The 21446-nt window shown below is 33.0% G+C and overlaps 1 protein-coding gene across 5 annotated transcripts in view; it reads left to right on the top strand.

Moving 5' to 3' along the window:
- The window catches only part of LOC126879981 (elongation of very long chain fatty acids protein-like), a 374900-nt gene that overhangs the window by 181700 nt on the left and 171754 nt on the right, over positions 1–21446 (top strand). For 3 of the 5 annotated variants that reach the window (XM_050643429.1, XM_050643432.1, XM_050643433.1), the window contains one exon: positions 17568–17607. The exons of 1 other annotated variant lie outside the window; for it this stretch is intronic. The gene's annotated coding sequence lies outside the window, so the exon portion shown is untranslated. Of the gene's footprint in view, positions 1–7691; positions 7740–17567; positions 17608–21446 lie in introns of those variants that run through there. One more of the 5 variants, XM_050643431.1, reaches the window with a different exon arrangement.

Genomic DNA, 21446 nt, shown 5'->3' with positions numbered 1-21446 from the left:
AACACTTTACATATAACGCAACGTAATAACAGTGATAGTGGATGGGGAAAAGATCAAATAGGACCGCAAAGGCCACTTAACAAGCAATTATCCACTATCACTGGCCAAGCAAAGGTATTAAAATCAAAATCCAAAGCAAAAGTCCGTCAGAATAGCACTAAGTCCTTACAACTAAAAAGTTAGTAATTATTTCCTAAATTGAACTACGCTAGAGTGAGATCCACAACAAGAACGCTACGGTTACCAAAAATAATAAAGATCTCACCTAGCAAAAACACTAATAAGTAAATATATAATGAGTTATATAAATGAGTTATATAAATGAGTTATATAAATGAGTGATATAAATGAGTTGTATAAATGAGTTGGTCAGTTACTCTTTATATACAATGTAAAAACCTACAAGACATATATTTGAAATCCGCGACAAACCTTTAACGACCCCTTCCCTATCAAATTTTTAAGCTACAATTTTTATTTATAATGATTATTGAACAAGACCTAATTTTATTTATTGGAAACTACTACTTCTATTAAATTAAAAAAAAAAACCAACGACCTAAAACCCTATCTATCAAGAAATATGTACCTAGTTTACCTCAATTGTATGCATACAAGAAGTTTACAGTGCAAGCAACTATAGAGTACCCAAAATATGTAAATAATAAGATTAAACAACTTATCTTAACCACAAGTCCTATTTAAAAAGGTCCAGATAGGAATGAATTTCCTCTTGGCACGGCAAAAACTAGTGGGCTGCTGTGGTGATAAATCCAATCCTGGATGTTGTGAAATAGGTACTATCCAATCCAATCAAAAGTAACTCTAGGGGTAACCCATACCCTAGCTGCTTACAGTAACTGGCACATATTTATATGATGGCACATTAAATGATGAGCATTTTTATCTAATGACAGATTGCTCTAATACTGCTTCTGGTGGCGTATTATTTCAGTTGAAGGATGGCTCTGAACACCCAATAGCTTACACTAGTAAGAAGTTGAATAAGGCCCAGAAAAACTATTCAACCACAGAGAAAGAACTCTTAGCTATCATCCATGGGTTAGAAGCGTTTCGTTATTATTTGGAAGGTCGTAATTTCACTATAATTACGGACCATAGTTCCTTGGTATGGCTTCATAGTATGAAAAACCCTTCTCAGAGACTTTCTCGATGGATATGTAAACTGGCTGCCTATTCATATAAGATTGTCCATAGAAAGGCAAACGGGGTCGTGGTTGCAGATGCTCTTTCACGTGTCCACGATATTAATGTCCTAGATCTGTCTTCTTTAACCCCTGATGTGTGGTATCAGAATATGATTGATAGGGTTACTCAAGACCCACAAAAATATCCTGATTTTAAGGTAGAGAATAATGTTCTGTACAAACCGACGATAATAGCCACACATTCCCAATATCCTACGGACTTGGGTGGTGGTCTTAGGTATGGGAAAATTTTTAGATAAGTTATTTTTACGTCTTAAGGAAGCTAATCTGACGATCAATTTGGATAAATGTCAGTTTTGTCGTCCTAGTCTTAAGTTCTTGGGTTATGTTGTTGATAACCAGGGGCTAAGGACTGATCCTGAGAAAATAGTAGCTATTAAAAATTAATGTGCCAGTTACTGTAAGCAGCTATAGTATGGGTTATTGGCTGATGTTCGAGGTCTTTTAGTTATATATTTTCCCAATTTTGCCCAAACTCCGTCACCTAAGTAATGACGATGTGTTGCCTCTTTGTGAGTTCGTGACCAACTAAACTAGAAATCGACAATCATCGATTTTCTTTCTATTGGCGCGCCTGTGCACCGAAAAATCGTAGTTGGATCTTCGCGGGCGTCACCCAAGGATTTTGTAGAGGGGTATATTTTAATCCAATTTTAATTAAAGTAATTTAATTGGTAGCGTGATCGCTACATTCTCCCTCTTCTCCAGCAAAAAAAGGAAAACTCTACAAGTTTCCTTTTTTTTTTATTTTCCAGAACTAACTGACGCTAGGCGAACCTGAGGATGGACACGGTAAAGGAGAAACGTTGTGGTATAAAACCATAATTATGGTAGGCTCAACAGCCATACTATTTGCTGAGGAGACAGAACAAAAATCAGGACGAAGTCATACAGACAGTATAGAGGCCACGCGAGATATCTTTAATGGTATTTGCAGAAAGTATAGAACATAGAAGGGATGTGTAACTAACCGACATACGTAACTGACTGACATAAGTTATTCAACAAGATAATTTACTTTAATTTAGTAAAACCAAAGATAGAGAAAAACAAATAATTACGCGTTAATCACTAACATTCTAAATATAATTATACAATCCAATCAAAAGTAACTCTAGGGGTAACCCATACCCTAGCTGCTTACAGTAACTGGCACATATTTATATGATGGCACATTAAATGATGAGCATTTTTATCTAATGACAGATTGCTCTAATACTGCTTCTGGTGGCGTATTATTTCAGTTGAAGGATGGCTCTGAACACCCAATAGCTTACACTAGTAAGAAGTTGAATAAGGCCCAGAAAAACTATTCAACCACAGAGAAAGAACTCTTAGCTATCATCCATGGGTTAGAAGCGTTTCGTTATTATTTGGAAGGTCGTAATTTCACTATAATTACGGACCATAGTTCCTTGGTATGGCTTCATAGTATGAAAAACCCTTCTCAGAGACTTTCTCGATGGATATGTAAACTGGCTGCCTATTCATATAAGATTGTCCATAGAAAGGCAAACGGGGTCGTGGTTGCAGATGCTCTTTCACGTGTCCACGATATTATTGTCCTAGATCTGTCTTCTTTAACCCCTGATGTGTGGTATCAGAATATGATTGATAGGGTTACTCAAGACCCACAAAAATATCCTGATTTTAAGGTAGAGAATAATGTTCTTTACAAACCGACGATAATAGCCACACATTCCCAATATCCTACGGACTTCTATCTAAATTGACTAGGCTAAGTGTCTATGTGACAAGTAGCTACGGGACGGAATCTAAAATAAATTTTATCAATTTAATTACATTATTTATAACACTATGTGTAGACAGCACAGAGTCACTGCACTGGAAACCAAAACAAAAAAACTCAGGTTAGGTATACATATGTCATGTCAAACTGAAACTAATCCAAATCATCAAATCAGACATGGCAGGGACATGCGCATGACATGTCTGATATTCGTTAAAACTGTTTTATATTATTACCTCAAAAAAAAAACCTAGAGCAAAAAGTCTAATGAGAAATTGGAATTTAACTTTAGCACTAAAACATATGGCCTTGACTGTTCCTTTGCAAATGGAAACGAATATCCTTACCGTAATATAACTTATAATGTGACATTTAAATTATTTCTTAACTGAAATTAATATCTACAGATAACGAACGAGATATCTAGGATGGTGAATTTGATTTTATAATGAAGAAATAAAGAGAAATATATCAATATACTCACTTGAGCAAAGCAACACATCGGCGGTATTATAACCTTTTTCCTTTCTTGTAAATAAGTCTCCAGATATAACTACTGCTTGATTTCTATTAGTATGGGTTATTGGCTGATGTTCGAGGTCTTTTAGTTATATATTTTCCCAATTTTGCCCAAACTCCGTCACCTAAGTAATGACGATGTGTTGCCTCTTTGTGAGTTCGTGACCAACTAAACTAGAAATCGACAATCATCGATTTTCTTTCTATTGGCGCGCCTGTGCACCGAAAAATCGTAGTTGGATCTTCGCGGGCGTCACCCAAGGATTTTGTAGAGGGGTATATTTTAATCCAATTTTAATTAAAGTAATTTAATTGGTAGCGTGATCGCTACACCCGCTGTGACTATACTGAACGAGACCACAAATACTTTTATCTGTCTGGTGTTCTACCATATGGCCAGATAGGCGAACATAATTTATTAGATCTGGCGTTTTAAAAGCTGAAAACATTTCGGTGGTGTTTAAGAAGTTGACATAAAGAGGCTGGCCCTTTATCTGGTACCGTAATCTATGAATCTGTGTTTCCCATGAAAAAGCCATTAATTTTATACATTCTGGTTTTGTATTTAGGAGCGAAACACATGTGAATTTTAAATGACTCATATTATTTTCTTTTAGAAAAGAAAGTTAATAAGTATTTAAAATTAGCAATTAAAAAAATAGTAAAATAATCATTGAAACGTGTCGCCACACTCATTTCCTGCCTGTTCACCGTCGTAAAATCCAACGAAAACCTTGTCCCGTATACTCAGTTAAGAGTAAGACTAATAGAAAATAATAATTTCGCTGCAAAACGGAATCAAGAGACATCTTATAATATTTATTTTAGTTCGTTCAGAGAGCGTCATAAACACCCTTACCGATTTCAATAAAGCTAAGGAGCTTGAAATCGTTAAGGGTGTTTATGACGCTCTCTGAACGAACTGAAATATAAGATGTCTCTTGAATTTCGTTTTGCAAGGAAATTATTACTTTTTATTAGTCTTACTCCTAACTGGGTATACGGGACCAAGTTTTCGTTGGAATTTTGCCACGCTGAACAGACAGGAAGTAATATGCAAATTATAGATTTTCCCAGGCCTTCTTTGATTTCAGCATTCGGTTGGTTTGTAAATAATAGAAACCACAAAGGCGTTACTAGAAACCAACGGCGGATCCAGCAACCTTGCAAGGTGGGGGCAATGAAATAAAAATTTTCTCGTGACTGACCTACACAGGATTCTTTTTCGGGATGAGCTGTTATTTCCTTATTCTTCATGTACCATGTTCTTTCAGAACGTTGGTTACCATCATAGGTATCTTAATTTTATTTATTGCCACCCTAAATCAACCATGAAGTTCTTCTTCGTCCTGGACTGCGTTTGCCTGCTATTTTCACTTGAATAATATTTTGTAGCAACCTATCCCAAGAAGCAATTGGACGTAATATTACGACGTCTTAACGTTGGATTAAATGCCCCAACGTTAATACGCGACGTTGCGACGACGGTCAGAAAATCGCTATTTGCACCTAAGTGGGGAATAGAAATACGGGTTGCCTCGACGTCCCCCTCTCGACTTCTCAGCTCGAGATATTTTATCGTCAAATTACGTTGTCCTAAGGACTTTGGTCTTGTAAAGTAATAGTATAAAATTCTCTACCACAGAAGTACGGCCGACACACTTCATTTTTACCAAATAGGTTAATAATCTTGGAGGATATTAAATCATCAGAAACTAAGATGCATGACGGCCTGTTGATACTTATTTAAGTAGGTTCCTACTCTATTCAGAATATAACCTAAGTGACTTGTATAATTATTTTATTAATCATCTGCCTCATTGCATAATGCGGTCGAAAATTTACAAACGCAAGGAAGTGCACTGTTAAACTAGGTATAAAAATTGCTAAAAACTGAAAGCGCTTCAGAAATTTACAGGTTAAATCGAACAAAACGGTAAAAATAGAAATAACCATCGTAATTAAAAAAACATATTATTATGTCTAGACCCACACAAAATTATCCTTGATTTATATATAAACAAAATTCGTTAATTAAAATCAAATATTCATTAAAATCTAGCAAAAAAATTGCCAAACAATATGTTTCAAAAAATGGCTGAACCATGGCGATCTTTCATTAATGGCGGATTTGACTCGCGACCTAAATTGCACTACATTTTAACTGATTTGGACAAGGACACCCCCTGCCGACCTTTAGTATAACCTATTTTTACCTTGCACACCTCGAATTTACCTATTGGTATACCTAATACGTCCTAAAGTAAGCGCAAACAACCTGGTCTTGACGACAGACTCCCGACGACCGGTCGAGCAAATTTTTACGTCGTGTTGTAGTTGGAAACTAAACAACCAATTGTCGAAAATTTACTTTACGACGTTGGATAGTCGTCGACGTTTTTAGGAAATTACAGGTACCTTATAAAAAAAACTTTGACGTCAGGTTAACGTATAAAACTTTACTTAAGTACTACGTTGTTATTACCTACGTTGTATTGTCGTTCTCACCTTCCCGCAAGTACACGCAGCAATATACCATATACCTACTGAGAAAACACCCGACGTCTCCTGAACGTTGGGTTCGATACTAATAAATACTCAGCAATCCCCGACGTTGAGCAGTCGTTAAATGTCTTCCAGTAAATTACATTGTAGTATAGAGGTTATACCCGACGTCAGCTTAACGTTAAACCTTAACCTAATAATTAAAGTTGGTATTCTCAACGTTGGATTGTCGTTGTCGTCTTCCCGAAAAATACGTCTACCATACTCGATAAAACACCGACGTCCTCTGAACGTTGGCATCTATCCTAAAAAATACGTTGTAATTCCCGACATTGAGTAGTCGTTGATGTGTATGCCACTTAATTGCACTTATACTACAGATAGGTTAAGACCGACGTCAGCTTAACGTCAAACCTTATCCTAATAATTGACGTCGTTATTCCCGATGTCGGTTGGTCATCAGATTATATTACTTATTAGCAGCAACGTTGGTCCATAGGAAAAACAGATGTTGTCCTTGGTTAAGGCTTATTGTGAACCAATTTTGTCCTTAAATTTAACGTCCCATTAGGACAAAATTGGTTGCAGGTCGTAAAATTGCTACTTGGGATATTTGGGATCTCTCATTAAATGTCAGAAATAATCCAGCAATAATAATCTCTTCTTGATGCTTTTTATAATTCCAGTAGTCTTGCTGAGACATTCTAGTATTGTGTAGTTTCGAATCTTCTCCATCCAATAAACTCTTAAAATTCTTCTCTTACACCACATTTCGAGAGCCTCAAGGCGATTTAGTTCGATTTTATTCACAGTCCAAGACTCGACACCATACAGTAAGACCGAAAACACGTAGCAGCGAAGTAGTCGGATCCTTAATGCCTATTTTAGGTCTCTGTTACATAATACTTTGGGCATCCTTCTAAAAGCGGCTCTTATTCGGTGGGGTTTTATTAAATGATCTAATTACCATAACATAGCACCGGCAATTACTATTTTTTTCTGGTCTCTGGCATTGAATTGAATAGATAGCAATTGAATAGATTTATTGTGCGACTTTTTCATTTATTATAAAGACTTTTAATAATTTTCGATTCCAAGGAATTCTGCCATATTTATATTTCAGTTATTCAGTTATCAACAGGAGAGAAAATTCACTATTTATGTTCAATCGTAATCTCTTTCTTAAAAACAGTGTCAGTAGACACCAGGCGAGGTCTCAAGGAGGGGGCAATTGACTCCATTGATCCCCCCTTGCATCCGCGCCTGCCAGGAACTTGGTTTCAATAAAAATTTTATTGTTAAAATTATTTTTGATTTTAAAAAAATAAAACTTTAAACTGAAGTATGATTTGCTCAATTATAATACTATTAAAATAAAAAAACTTGATTTTTAACCGCAAAAAATAAACAAAACTCAATTCATGCAATCCAACGTCCAGGAATATACGCATTTTATTAGTAGGAAGAAAAATTGTTTTTACACCTATTAATACAATAATTAGGAACAATTATTGATGAGATCTGTAAAATGCAAATAGAAAAAGTTGTATAATTTTATTACAAAAATGAATAGAATTATTTGAGTAGGCAAAAAATCGCAATCTAAAAGTAATTATACACGTGTTTTAAACTTAAAAAGGATATAATAAAGAGTTGTTCGCTGAAATCTACATTTTTTCGTTTTGTGTAGGTAGTGATGATCCTAGATCCTAGATATTATTCTTGACACTTAGATGGTAAGTTTATTTCTTTCAGTTCAATTCAATTCAATTTATTAGCAAAAATTTACAATTTTAAGTAGGTATAATAATAGTGTACAGAAAGACACCTAGAGGAGAAAACATCTGTGTGTGTCTACAGAAAAATCCTAAATAAATATAAATTATTAGTTATAAACAAACATAACTCAAAAAAAAATTAAGAATAAAATTATTAGGAAATTAACTTAAAACTAAGTAAACAACATATCTATATAATATGTAAAAAAAAACAACCTATAGGTATTAAGAATTCCAAATTCAAAAAAACATTTCAGGATTTACAATTCAAATTGTGTTTTGTTTCCAGTAATACAATCAACTACTTTTTTATTAAACTTTTTTAAAGTTATACTTCTTTAGGCACGAGGGTGAATTTTAACATTCCCTGGCGCATGCGCACACCGACAGTATGGTATTAGCCGCAACATCTTTTAAGTTATGTAGCGCAAATAAGGTGTGCGTGAAAAGAATATATTATTAGTGTTTTTAGTAAACATATTTATTATAATTTTTATGTCTGTGGGTTTGTCTTCCTCCTAATAAGTAGTATTGAAAATGTTTATTTTCAATTAATGTATCTGTCACCGTGATTGTAATTATGTCCGAGAAATGATCGACTGAATACAAAAACGGTGGTAGCTGATCGGGAGAGCATTCGCCTAGGGATCGAGAGGTCCCCTGTTCAAATCCAGACAGTCATATCCTTTTTTTTTTGGTATTCTTTTTGTTCTTTCTAAAATTAGTTTAATATTTAATTACAATACAAACAAGAATGTGTGTGTACTTTGTACGCACGTAAGAAGTTATACTTCTATTATATGATTATATGATTATAAACGAAATTTATATACTTTTTATTTATATTTTATTTAAATATTAAACTAATTTATACTTACTACTTCTCAAACATTTTTATTAAAACAGTGCCAAAAATTAAAATAATAAAAGAATAAAACACACACAAACACATTAAAAATGCCACAAATGATTTTTGAACATTAATTGTCGGAAAAATTTTTAACTAAATACGTATTTTCTGAAAATAAAATTATATAATAAATATACTTACAATCATAAAATGTATAAAAAAAATAAAAAAATAAAAGTTTCTATTGGGATTCGAACCAACTTACCACGCGGCTGGTATTTGCGTTGTATTGGGGTTCACTCGCATTAAAAGCTTCGCCACAGAAACAGTTTGTCATTATGTGCGAAGATCGACTAACTAAACGGATTAAACTTTTGACATTTTTAACTTATGTAAATCAAATTATTTTGATTTTGAATTGAAATGATTTAGAATTGAAAAAATACAACAAAACATAGAGTAAGAAAACAATATATTAGGTGAATATTGATAGAAATTTTGATGGTAATCAAATTATGTAATAAAAGTATTACATACTACTTATGTATTTTGGTAGGTTCAAATAGGTAGGTATCGGAGCCCGTATAACGACTAATAAATTTCGCAATCACTTGCATGGTGCAAAGTGGCTATGTTCAAATATCATAACAAAATTTGATCAACTATTTATAAAACACTTACCAGTGTAAGATTCTTTAGCTTTGAATAAGCGAGATCTGCGGCACTCATACTAGTCACAGTTTGATGGGCTTTCACATTGGCATGCAACAATCATCTCTTCTATGTAAATAAGTCCGAAAATATAATATGAAATCTATTTAAAAAGGCAGTATAACCATTAACTAAATTTTTGTTTGTTGTTTCTCTTCCTACAAATTTTAAAACGCAACAACCATACATTATAACCAAACCACAGTCCCACAGCTGTGCCACAGCTGCCATATTGGATAATTTTTGTCATGTCATTTGAACATCCAATCAGAACAAAGTTATAATGCGCATGCGACCGGTCGCTAGGTTTTACCATATAAAAATTCACCGTCATTACGCCCGTAAAGAAGTATAACTTCAAAAAAACTGTTTAAAGTAAATAGGTATATTGATTTCGTTGAAATCATAATATGAAGTTAGATTATATTATAATAGAAGTACATATAACTTCTTACGTGCGTACAAAGTATACACACATTCTTTTATTATAGATTTGATTTCTTTTATTTTGTTTGGCAGTAAATTATAATACTTGGGTGCCCTAAAAATCACAGAATGTTGTCTTATTCCTCGACTTAACTGTGGTACTTCTTACTCTAGCTAGAATCATAACCATGTCCACTGTTTTATATCGTTCTGCCACAGATAATAGTACTTTTCAACGGTTCTCATTTGTTTCGAGCTTCTATTATATGTCGCATAATCCGTGTAGAATGCTAATATAGGTACGACATATTTATGACAGAAGCTCGAAACAAATGAGAAGCGTTGAAAAGTACTATGTTATCATCTGATTGATATTATTCTGACGTATCATGGATGTTACCTTTTTGTTTTGATTTTGTTCTGTAGCATAATATGAATCATACCGCGAAGCAAGGTGTGATAAAATCGGAGTATTGTCCTTTTCATGACCATTTTTCAGTGCGTAACAAATGATAGGAAAAAGGGTAAGTCCGTGATAATACACATTTATGACATTTATTCTAACATGACATTTTAGTTAAATCTGACAGTTGTCACATTTTATTTTCAATTTGGAATAAAAACAAATCAAATGTGTTTCTTGCATTTATAAAATGGTATTTTCTTTGATTTGTATAGTCTTATAAATTATACAGATTATATTTTTAATATTATTATCTAATTAAAAAAAATTATTTTTTTATTATGGCGCCATCTATCGACAACTAGAATAACTAGAATAAATGTTTTAAATATCTGTAATCACGGACGTGTCTTTTTTTCTGTCACATACAATTTAATGCGTTAGAAAGAGATCGAAAAACTGTGACGCACTGAAAGATGATCATAAGAAAAAGAATATTTTCACATAAATATATTGCAGTTCATTATAAGATGTAATTTGACATTGTAAACCAGGACGGATCTGTTTTTAGGTGGATGTGAGAGGTGGCATTCGAATTTTTGAGGATAAAGTTAGGTGATAACTTCGTTAATAATAATTGACTTCTCATAATGCTCCTTCTCAAATATGCCCGGAACATTAACAAAAAAAAATATTTAAAAATTTCAAAAAATTTCGTTTTTTTTTCTATTTTCTTTGCTTATAACTTTAAAACGATTAATTCTGGAACAAAGTCGTATAGGAATAAAACAAAGATAATTAAATTTTATATCAGATACGATTGGTTAAAAATGTCCTAATTTAACACCCTTGCTGCAAAATAGCAATAAATATAAAATAAGGGGGCAAAACAAGCCTCTATATTCAATGTTTTTCCATCACTTAGGTTACACTTGGAACCTTCCTAATTCGCTTAGAAAATTTTTGTAATGTGATAAAACCGTTCACCAAATTTCATTAAAATTGACTAGATTTTGCATAATAATTTTGCAATCTAAACTTTTTTTAAAAAATAAAATTTTTTTAAATTCTTGCACAACAAAAACTAGAACATAAAAAGATTTGTCAATTCTTTTATCTAATATAAAGAAGCACTCCACCTATCTAATGCACTTTACAGAATTGAAATCAGATTATTTAAGCAGCATCAGCAATGTTTTAAAGTTATAAACAATTTTTTGGCTTATAAACACATTAGTGCTGTGTCCAGGAGGGGATGCTACGGGCTCCTTTATTTAGATGGACTTACCCAAGTTTTTTTTATGTATTTTGACCCGTAGAACACGAATTTTTTGGGTAACAGTTGATCCGGATGTCGATAAGATTGTTATAAACAAAGAATTTGAGGAATTACATAACATCGATTTTTCGCAAAATAAAACACTTTTTGTATTTCTTGGGTAATTCTAAGCAAAACATTTTCTTACAAGTTTTTTCGTAGGACGCATAGTTTTCGAGATAAACGCGGTGGAACATTCAAAAAATCTAAAAATTGCAATTTTTGAACGAGAATAACTTTTGATTAAAAAATAAAATAGCAATTCTACTGACAGCATTTGAAAGTTTAAGTCAAATTATACTGGTTTTAATTATTTGCATTGCTAAAAATTAATTTTTTTATTATTAAACAAAGCTATTTTTTTATAAACCAAAAAAATGTTTTTAATTTTAAAACATTGCTGAGGCCTCTTAAATAATCCGATTTTAATTCTGTAAAGTGTATTATGTAGGTAGAGCACCTCTTTATATGTAAAAAAATTAGCCAACTTCTAAATGGTCTACTTTTTGTTCAGAAAGATTTTAAAAAATTTGAACTTTTTTAAAAACATTTATATTGAAAATTTATTATGCAAAATCTATTAGGTCGATTTTAATTAAATTTGGTAGACCATTTAAGTAAGTTATAAGAATTTTCTAAGCGAATTACTAAGGTTCTAAGTGCCACCAAAGTGGTTAAGATACATTGAATAACAACAGGCGTATTTTTCCCCTATATTTTGTATTTATTGCTATATTGCAGAAAAGTTATTCCTTAAGACATTTTTGATCAGTCGTATATCATACAAAATTCAATTATCTTTATTTTATTTCTCTACGACTTTGTTCCAAAACGAACCGTTTTAAAGTCATAAGCAAACAAACAGAAAAAAATCGATGTTTTTCGAAATTTTTAAATATTTAAATTTTTTTATTAATGTTCCGGGCATATTTGAGAAGGAGCGTAAGTCAATTATTATTACTAAAGGTGTTACCTAACTTTATCTGCAAAAATCCGAATGCCACATCTCACATTAAAAAATACACGTTTTTTTTACAGATTAGTCCTGGTCTACTTCGTTTTTCGTATATTTTGTATATCGATCATTGATCTTACAACATAATATGTTCAGTCAAAAAACAACTTACACATTTTCGCAGAATTTTTTAAAATAATTGTTTTTGAGAACTATTTTCGGAGTGCAAATCGAAACGTCAAACGTCATATAAAATGAGAATTTTGTATCTTAATTATGTGTTCCATTTTGGTTTTTTCTTTCCGTCTCCCTTTCCTTTTACCGTATTAGGGTGTCGGATTTGGGCTAGCTGTTTTAATTTCCATTAATCTATTTTTTCCATTCTTTTCTATTTCCTGCCATTATTTTCAATTCCTCCAGTGATTTTTGTATAACTTTTTCAGCCTTTTCTACTTACTGTATCCATTTTTCTTCTTAGTCTGCCTCTTTTATTTTTACGATGCTCTTTGCTTTGTAGACTTTTCTTGTAATTCTGTTTTATCCTTATCAGATGCCCAAACCAGTTCATGTGTCTCTTTAACCATAGCCGGGTTGCTTTATTCCGAAAATATCCCAAAAATTTTTATGAAAAGGCCTAGCGAATAACTGAATTATGACATCAAATTGTAAATAATGTCGACTGACAATATTAATGTAAATTTCGTTTTCTTTTTTATTTTTTGCGCACAATGATAAATGAGTATCAGCAGCAGATCAAATGGCTTAACTACAGATTTCAAAAATATTCTGAATAAAATCATGTCATAATATTTGGCGTAGAAAACACTGCATTAAATTTATACAGGGTGTTTGGTAAAGAATGGGTCATACCTTAACCTTAGATTCCTGAGCTTAAAGTAGGTCGATTTAAGCTAACTTTTCTTAGTACGAAAGTTGATAATAGCCGAAATACAGGGTGTCAAATTTAAACTTTTATTTGATTTATTTTTGAATATTTCCTGACAGGCATGGGACAAAAACACGAAATTTAGTAAGTGGTGCTGGTATTGTACAATTTACTAAATTATGTTAAACAAACGTTTCTGCCTACTACCAGAGGCGTACGACGGGGGAACGTGAATGGTTCTTTAACCCTTCCCAAATTCTACATCACTGGCGGAATTTCTATTTTAATGCAATTTTTGTAGTCTCAAATACTTTCTCTGTAAATAACATACTCTTCATTTGTAACGATAAAGCGATTAGTTTTCGAGATATTTGAAGTTAAAAACGAAGGAGCATAATACATTAATCAAAATAAAGTGTGCCTTTTCATTTTTAACTTCAAATATCTCGAAAACTAATGACTCAATCGTTACGAATGAAGAGAATATTATATGCATAGAAAGTATTGGAGAATCTAAAAAATATGCTAAAATAGCAATTTCATCAGTGGCGTAGAATTTGGGAAGGGTCAACCATTCACTTTCCCCTGTCGTACGCCTCTGGTATTAACCGCAAACGATTATTTAACATAATTTAGTAGGGTGTACAGTACCTACACTTTCTATCAAGTACCATAAGGATTTGTCAAATAGTTGTATAGTACCGGGAACACATAGTTCTTAAAGATTTAAATAAAGAATAAATTATTAAAAAAAAAAAAGAATACTTTAAAATAACTTGACATATCCATGTGATGCTTGGCGTAAAGTGTAAGCACTGTACACCCTACTAAATTATGTTAAATAATCGTTTCTGGCTACTACCAGAGGCGTACGACAGTGATGAAACTGCTATTTTAGCATAATTTTTAGATTCTCCAATACTTTCTATGCTAATAATATACTCTTCATTCGTAACGATAAAGTCATTAGTTTTCGAGATATTTGAAGTTAAAAATGAAAAGGCACACTTATTTTGAATAATGTATTATGCTCCTTCGTTTTTAGCTTCAAATATCTCGAAAACTAAGGGCTTTATCGTTACGAATGAACAGTATGTTTTTACATAGAACGTATTGGAGAATCATAAAATTGCACTAAAATATCAATTCCGCCAGTGGCGTAGAATTTGGAAAGGGTCAACCATTCATGTTCGCCCGTCGTACGCCTCCGGTAATAGCCAAAAACGTTTGTTTAACATAGTTTAGTAGATTGTACAATACCAGCACCACTTACCAAATTTCGTGTTGTTGGCCCATGCCTGTCACGAAATATTCAAAAATAAAAGTTTAACTTTGACACCATGTATTTAGGTTATTATCAACTTTTGTACTAAGGTAAGTTAGCTTAAATCGACCTATTTTAACCTCGGGAATCTAAGGTTAAGCTATGGCCCATTCTTTACCAAACACCCTATATAGTTGTTCCACATCTTTGTAACATTAAGAGGAAACAGTAGCGATCAACAGGTAGCGAAAACGCGTTCCAAGATTGCGGCTGTAATTTTGAATATTTTTTCGAGATATTTGGCACACGTATTCGTAATATAATAAAGAATGGAGGTACAGAGCCCAATTTGAAAAATATGTTAATATGTGGAAATTACTCTGTAATTAAATACAACATTAAAAAAACGAGCCTGTACCGCCATTAAGAAGAACAAAAAATACACTTTCTTTAAATAAACTTTTTTATACGATGCCTAGGTTTTGTGTCATTTTGGAACTACTAAAATTTTTTATTTCATTGGTACTTCCAAAATCACACAAAATCTAGGCATCGGATAAAAAAGTTTGTTTGAAGAAAGTGTATTTTAATGTTCTTCTTAATGGCGGTACAGGCTCGTTTTTTTAATATTGTATTTAATTACAGAGTAATTTCCACATATTAATATATTTTTTAAATTGGGCTCTGTACCGCCATTCTTTATTATATTACGAATACGTGTGCCAAATATCTCGAAAAAATATTCAAAATTACAGCCGCAATCTTGGAACGCGTTTTGGCTACCTGTTGATCGCTACTGTATCACCTTAAGTGAAACGTACGTCGCGTCATGTGGAATTTCATTGATACTGTCAGTGGTAATAATTAAGAAATGGCTATTATCCCTTTGACGTATTTTATAAAGTTATATTACACATTAATTTATATGTTACTATGTTATAATATATTTAGCATAATATAACTTTATTAAGCCTTCTTAAGACATACATGGAAAAATTATTATAGAAGTCAAAGAGAAATTAAAAAAGTGAAAGACATACATAACAGATCTGTTTGAGGATAATAGACAAGAACCGGAAGAAATCGACAGCGAAATGGGATCAGAGATCATAATGGAGGAAATCGAACAAGCAATTCGAAACGCAAAAAACGGAAAAACTGTAGGTCCAGACGAAATACCTGCGGAATTACTGAAATGTCTATACGATGAAACTCTACCGGTACTACTGGATCTGTTTAATGAAGTATATAAAACCGGAAAAATCCCTCATAAATGGTTGGTGTCCACCTTTGTAACAATACCAAAAACAATATACGCCAAAGATTGTTCGGACTATAGGACAATATCACTAATAAGCCATACCCTCAAAATATTTCTAAAGGTGATTCATGGAAGATTATACAGAAAGCTAGAATATGATATGGATGATACCCAATTTGGGTTCCGCAAAGGACTTGGAAAAAGAGAGGCATTGTTTGCGTTTAATGTCCTCTCTCAAAGTTGCTTAGATATGAACCTGGATATTTATTCCTGTTTCATCGACTTCGAAAAAGCGTTCGACAGGGTCCGACATGAAAAACTAATAGAATTATTGAAAACAGAGATATAGACCGACGAGATTTACGAATTATCATAAATCTGTATTGGAATCAAAAGGCCAATATAAAGATAGAAGAACAGGAGTCCGAGAATATTGATATAAAGAGAGGAGTAAGACAGGGTTGTGTTCTGTCGCCGCTACTGTTTAACCCGTACAGTGAAGCCATATTTCAGGAAGCGATAGCGGAGCTAAGTGATGGAATCTCTATAAACGGAAGAATAGTAAATAACATAAGATTCGCTGATGACACCGTTATAATGGCAGACACCCTGGAATCACTACAAGAATTGCTAAATAGAATTAACGTATTGCATTCGATACGGACTAAAAATAAACAAGAAAAAAACTAAATTTATGATTGTCTCAAAAACAGAACATGGAAATGAAAGGTTAATGATAGAGCAAACCCAAATAGAAAAAGTTAAGACATACAAATATCTGGGAACCTGGGTTGATGACAAAAATGACCAAAGCAAAGAAATTAAAGTCCGATTTGAAACTGCAAGGCAAGAATTTATAAAAATGAAGACACTGCTTACAACAAAGACCTTCAGTTGCCTCTTAGATTGAGGGCTCTAAGATGCTACATATTTTCTATATTGCTATACGGAATGGAAGCTTGGACATTGAAGAGACAACACATAAGAAGAATAGAAGCGTTCGAAATGTGGTGTTACAGAAGAATATTGAAAATTCAATGGGTTCAAAGGATTACCAATGTTGAAGTGCTACGACGTTTAAATAAGGAGTTAGAAATTATGAAATGTATAAAAACTAGAAAACTGGAATATTTGGGTCACATTACCAGAGGAGAAAAATATGAGTTGCTGAGAATTATTATGCAAGGAAGGATCCAAGGAAGAAGAGGCATAGGAAGAAGACGCATCTCCTGGCTGAGGAACCTTAGAGAATGGTTTAACTGTAGTTCATTACAACTATTCAGAGCAGCAGCCAACAAAGTGACCATAGCCATTATGATATCCAACCTCCGATAGGAGAGGGAACTTTAAGAAGAAGAAGAAGAACTTTATTAAATAAACAAAATATAAGCTATACATTCCAATAAATACAACAAATGCGCTAATATCACTGTCATTCAAAATGATAAACGTCAAAATTCATAGTTAAGGTATCAAAGACATGTCGTATTGTTTATCCTTATTTAACTTATTGTGGTTTCTATGGACAAGCGGTTTAATTTTACGATACTACTTTATGTGAGTAAAAAAGAGATCTAGTATAAAAAATAATTCGTGAATAATTTCATGCATGGAAAAAGATTAAAAACTGTTAAATAAAATTGACGTATTGTACACAATTATAGCCTATTTAAAACAAACTAAATTAATATTTTTCTGTTTTTTACTTTTAGGTGAATGACCTGTAGGAATTATAATACGCTTTTTTAACCGGTAAGACACTAATATATGTACCTATAAACTTAAATAATGTTAAATCAAGTTTAAAATTTGAAATTTTTTTTCTTAATAGGATTTAAAAATAAGAATAATCAATTTTATAAACGGACAAAGGACAATAGAGAACCAGCTTGCAGTGGCGGCTCGTGGCCTTGGAGACAGGGCGGCAAGGTTTTTTTGTCTCCTCATATAGGTATACCATCAAACTAAAAGGCTTAAATCATCATAGGAGATTTTGTTGTTTTTTGTTTTTTTTATTTGATATACTTGACATTCTCTCTTGTTTCATGGTGTTTCGACAATACGTGTTGATTCTTTTGAGACAAGATAAATCCCGTTTATTTGAGGCAGAAATTGGTGGTAGTGGTGATAAGAAAATTGATGAACAGTTTGTTATAATGAATTGCAGTACATTACTACATAGAATTATACATACATATTTTGTAACTTATCCCACGTTCTGAAAATAATTTGATCGGCATAATTTTTAAGTACCTAACTTGTTATAATAAATATCTTGGAAATTCTTTGGCGAAGGTAACTTTTAAATAATTTTGAATCGTCAAAGAGGGCAAAAATTTGCAAATCTTCAAAATTCGAAAAACGAGTATCTATTTGCATATATTAGTAGGTATCCAAAATTTCAAGATATACCTACTCGTTTTTCGAGAGATGTATCATGTTGTTGTCTTTTTTGGGATGGTTCGGAAATATCAAGCGAATCCAAAATGTCACTGCGTATATATTGGAAACTACTATCGTTACGAAAATCTCTGAGATTTTGCACCAACTTTCGTATTCAATTTTTTGAATAAATAATGTCAGTTGACTGATTTTGCAAAATAATGAATATCTTGGGCAAACTCTGTCTTAAAAATATTTAAGAGAATATTAAAAGAGTAATTATTTAATAAAGTTCTCAAACCGATTGCTTCACGGATCGAGGTACATATCGCCAATTTCAAAATCGTCGCCTTCAATAATAAAATCAAAAACTTCCAAAAGCTGTTCACGAAAATCTGCTACAGATACTAAAACTACCAGAGATAATCTGCTTAGATAAAACTAATCGAGATTTAAAATTTCATCGCGTCTGACAAACTGTTCGCTTTTTTTCGAAACAAATTTGTTCTAAAGCAGTAATCCGTTTAGGTGAGCTAAACTGGCAAGGAAAGAAGATATTCTTTATTTTTTTACACGTATCATGCAAAACTAAATTCATTATATGCGCATAATAGTGAGTAAATAAAGCTTGTGATGCAATATGTAGTTTTAACTTTTGACTGGAGACCATTCAATTCACCACACATCACAGCAACGCCGTCATAGGATTGCCCCAGTTTGCCCTACCAATTTATTTTTGATATCAAAAAATTTTAATCTGTTCTTTAAAACACCAAAAATATATTCTGCCTTATTGCTTTTACTCACGTCTCTAAAACCTAAAAACCTCTCATAAATATTACCACGTAACGCGTATCGAACAACAATAATTGATAATTGTGAATGACATGATATAATCAGAAGTTTCATCTACTTCCAGCGAAAAGCAAATGGTTTTCTAAATCTCAGATTCAATAACGTTATTCAAAATGTAACTATTTGATTAGGTATATGTATTAGTTCATTCTGTATTACTAATACACTTCGAATCAGAAAGTAAATATTTCTAAAACAATTTCATTATTTTCTCTATAATTACTTTGATTTTTAACAAATGCTTCGATCCATCATGTCCACTAAATGATAATTCCTGACTTCTTCTTCTTCTTCTTAGCCTTCTATCGTCCACGTTTGGACATAGGCCTTTCCCAACTCCTTCCATCGGTCTCTATCCTGAGCAACATATTTCCAATTCGTTCCGGCTACTCTTTTAATATCATCAACCCATCTCATATGTGGTCTTCCTCTCGGTCGTTTACTTTGGTAAGGTCTCCAATGTTGTATCGTGGCATTCCAACGTTGGTCTTTTTGTCTAACAGTGTGGCCTGCAAAGCCCCATTTAAGTTTGGCAACTTTTGTTGTTATGTCCTCGACTTTTGTTTTTGATCTTACCCAGTCGTTCCTCTTTTTATCTGACAGTCGTATACCTAACATTGCTCTTTCCATAGCTCTTTCTGTTGTGGCTAGTTTTTTCATATTTGCCTTGGTTAGGGTCCAGGTTTGACACCCATATGTCATGATAGGAAGGATGCACTGGTTGAACACTTTGGTCCTCAAATATTGAGGTATTTTGCGGTTCTTAAGTATCCAACCAAGTTTTCCAAATCCTGCCCATGTTAGTCTTGCTCTCCTATTAATTTCCGCACTTTGGTTTTCTTCGTCAAGTTTCAGGATTTGGCCTAGGTAGATATATTCCTGGACTTTTTCTATCTCACTGCCATTTATAGTTATGCGTCTGGGGTCATCTGTGTTTGTCATTATTTTTGTTTTCTTCATGTTCATTTTTAGGCCGACGTATTGGGAGCGGCCTGCGAGTTCCTCTATCATAATTTGCAGTTCCTCGAATGAGCTCGCTATAATCACAATGTCGTCAGCAATTCCTGACAACTTAAAAAATTACAATATCAATTAAACGACGTAAAACGGCGTGATTATTTTTGACAATTTCTGCCGATGCGATCTGGCGATGCCAAATGAAACACCGACCGGCAGATTTAAATATGCCGTACCTGCCTAGGAGAGAATGTATGTTCGCTTGCTCATCGAATAGTTATTTCGTTAAGTTTTACGCGTAAATCGTCAAGCTACGGAGTGCTACGGATGAGTTAGGTACGGCTAGCCGAAAAGTCAGATGAATGGCTCGGATCATTCATTTTTTGAGAAGTCTGTTATGCGCAGGGATCACTTAACGCTCGGATTGATCAAATCCTTTTAAAAACCATGAATAAAATTTAGTCTGTATTATCTGACAGATTTTTTTTACTTCACAGATACAAATATTAAAAAAATCTATCTATATAAATGTGTGGGTCGGCACTGCCGACCCTGCCGACCCTGACCGGCCGCCACTGCCAGCTTGGCTTGTACCTTGCACATACGTATCTATTATTAAATGCCTTTTTAAAGTAAAAGCAAATAGTCACCCCTAATACTATATTATACAGGATTGGGATAAAGTATGGAACCAACAAATAATCTTTGAAACTAAAAAGACGATATTCATGAACGAGTGTTAAGATAGAGATTTGTTGAATGCGAATTTTCCAAATCCATGGATTGGGCGTATATGTTTCGTAGAGTGGGCTGCTCGTTCTCCGGACCTTAACCCCTTAGATTTTTCTTTGGGGATTTTTAATATTAAGCATCTACATTAGGCGACCAAGAGCTTGCATTATTTAAGACAAATAATAATTATTGATGAATATTAGCTAATACGTAGACAAGTCTTGGAAACACTGAGTTACGAATTGATTAATAGGCTTGAGCATTGTAAGGAGAAGTCGGTGTACTTAGAGCATTTTTAAAGTGATTTTTTTTATTATTCAATAAATTGGCCTATATTTGCCTAAAGCCAATATGTACCATTCAAATATTAAAGAACTTTGCGATAACTTGTAAATTATTATTAGCTGGAAAATTTCGTCGCTTTAGGTCGTATTCCATTGAGGATATATCGAGTATATTAAGATTTAAACTAACTGATTAATTTTGAAAAAGTTTTTTTCTTTTTCTAATTACCCAACATGTAAAAGATAATTGACCATATACTTAAACAGGAAATTATCAATTACGTTACTCTACAATCGTAAGTTTCCAGAAACTGAATGGAATATAATAATACGCCTCATAGAAAATCAACTTTTTAAATTTTCCGAATGGCTTCGATAACA

Source organism: Diabrotica virgifera, chromosome 2, assembly GCF_917563875.1.
Source record: "Diabrotica virgifera virgifera chromosome 2, PGI_DIABVI_V3a".
In the NCBI taxonomy this organism is placed as follows: Eukaryota; Metazoa; Arthropoda; class Insecta; order Coleoptera; family Chrysomelidae; genus Diabrotica; species Diabrotica virgifera.
Note: the sequence above shows the minus strand (reverse complement) of the source record. Positions and strands in the feature narration are given on the sequence as shown.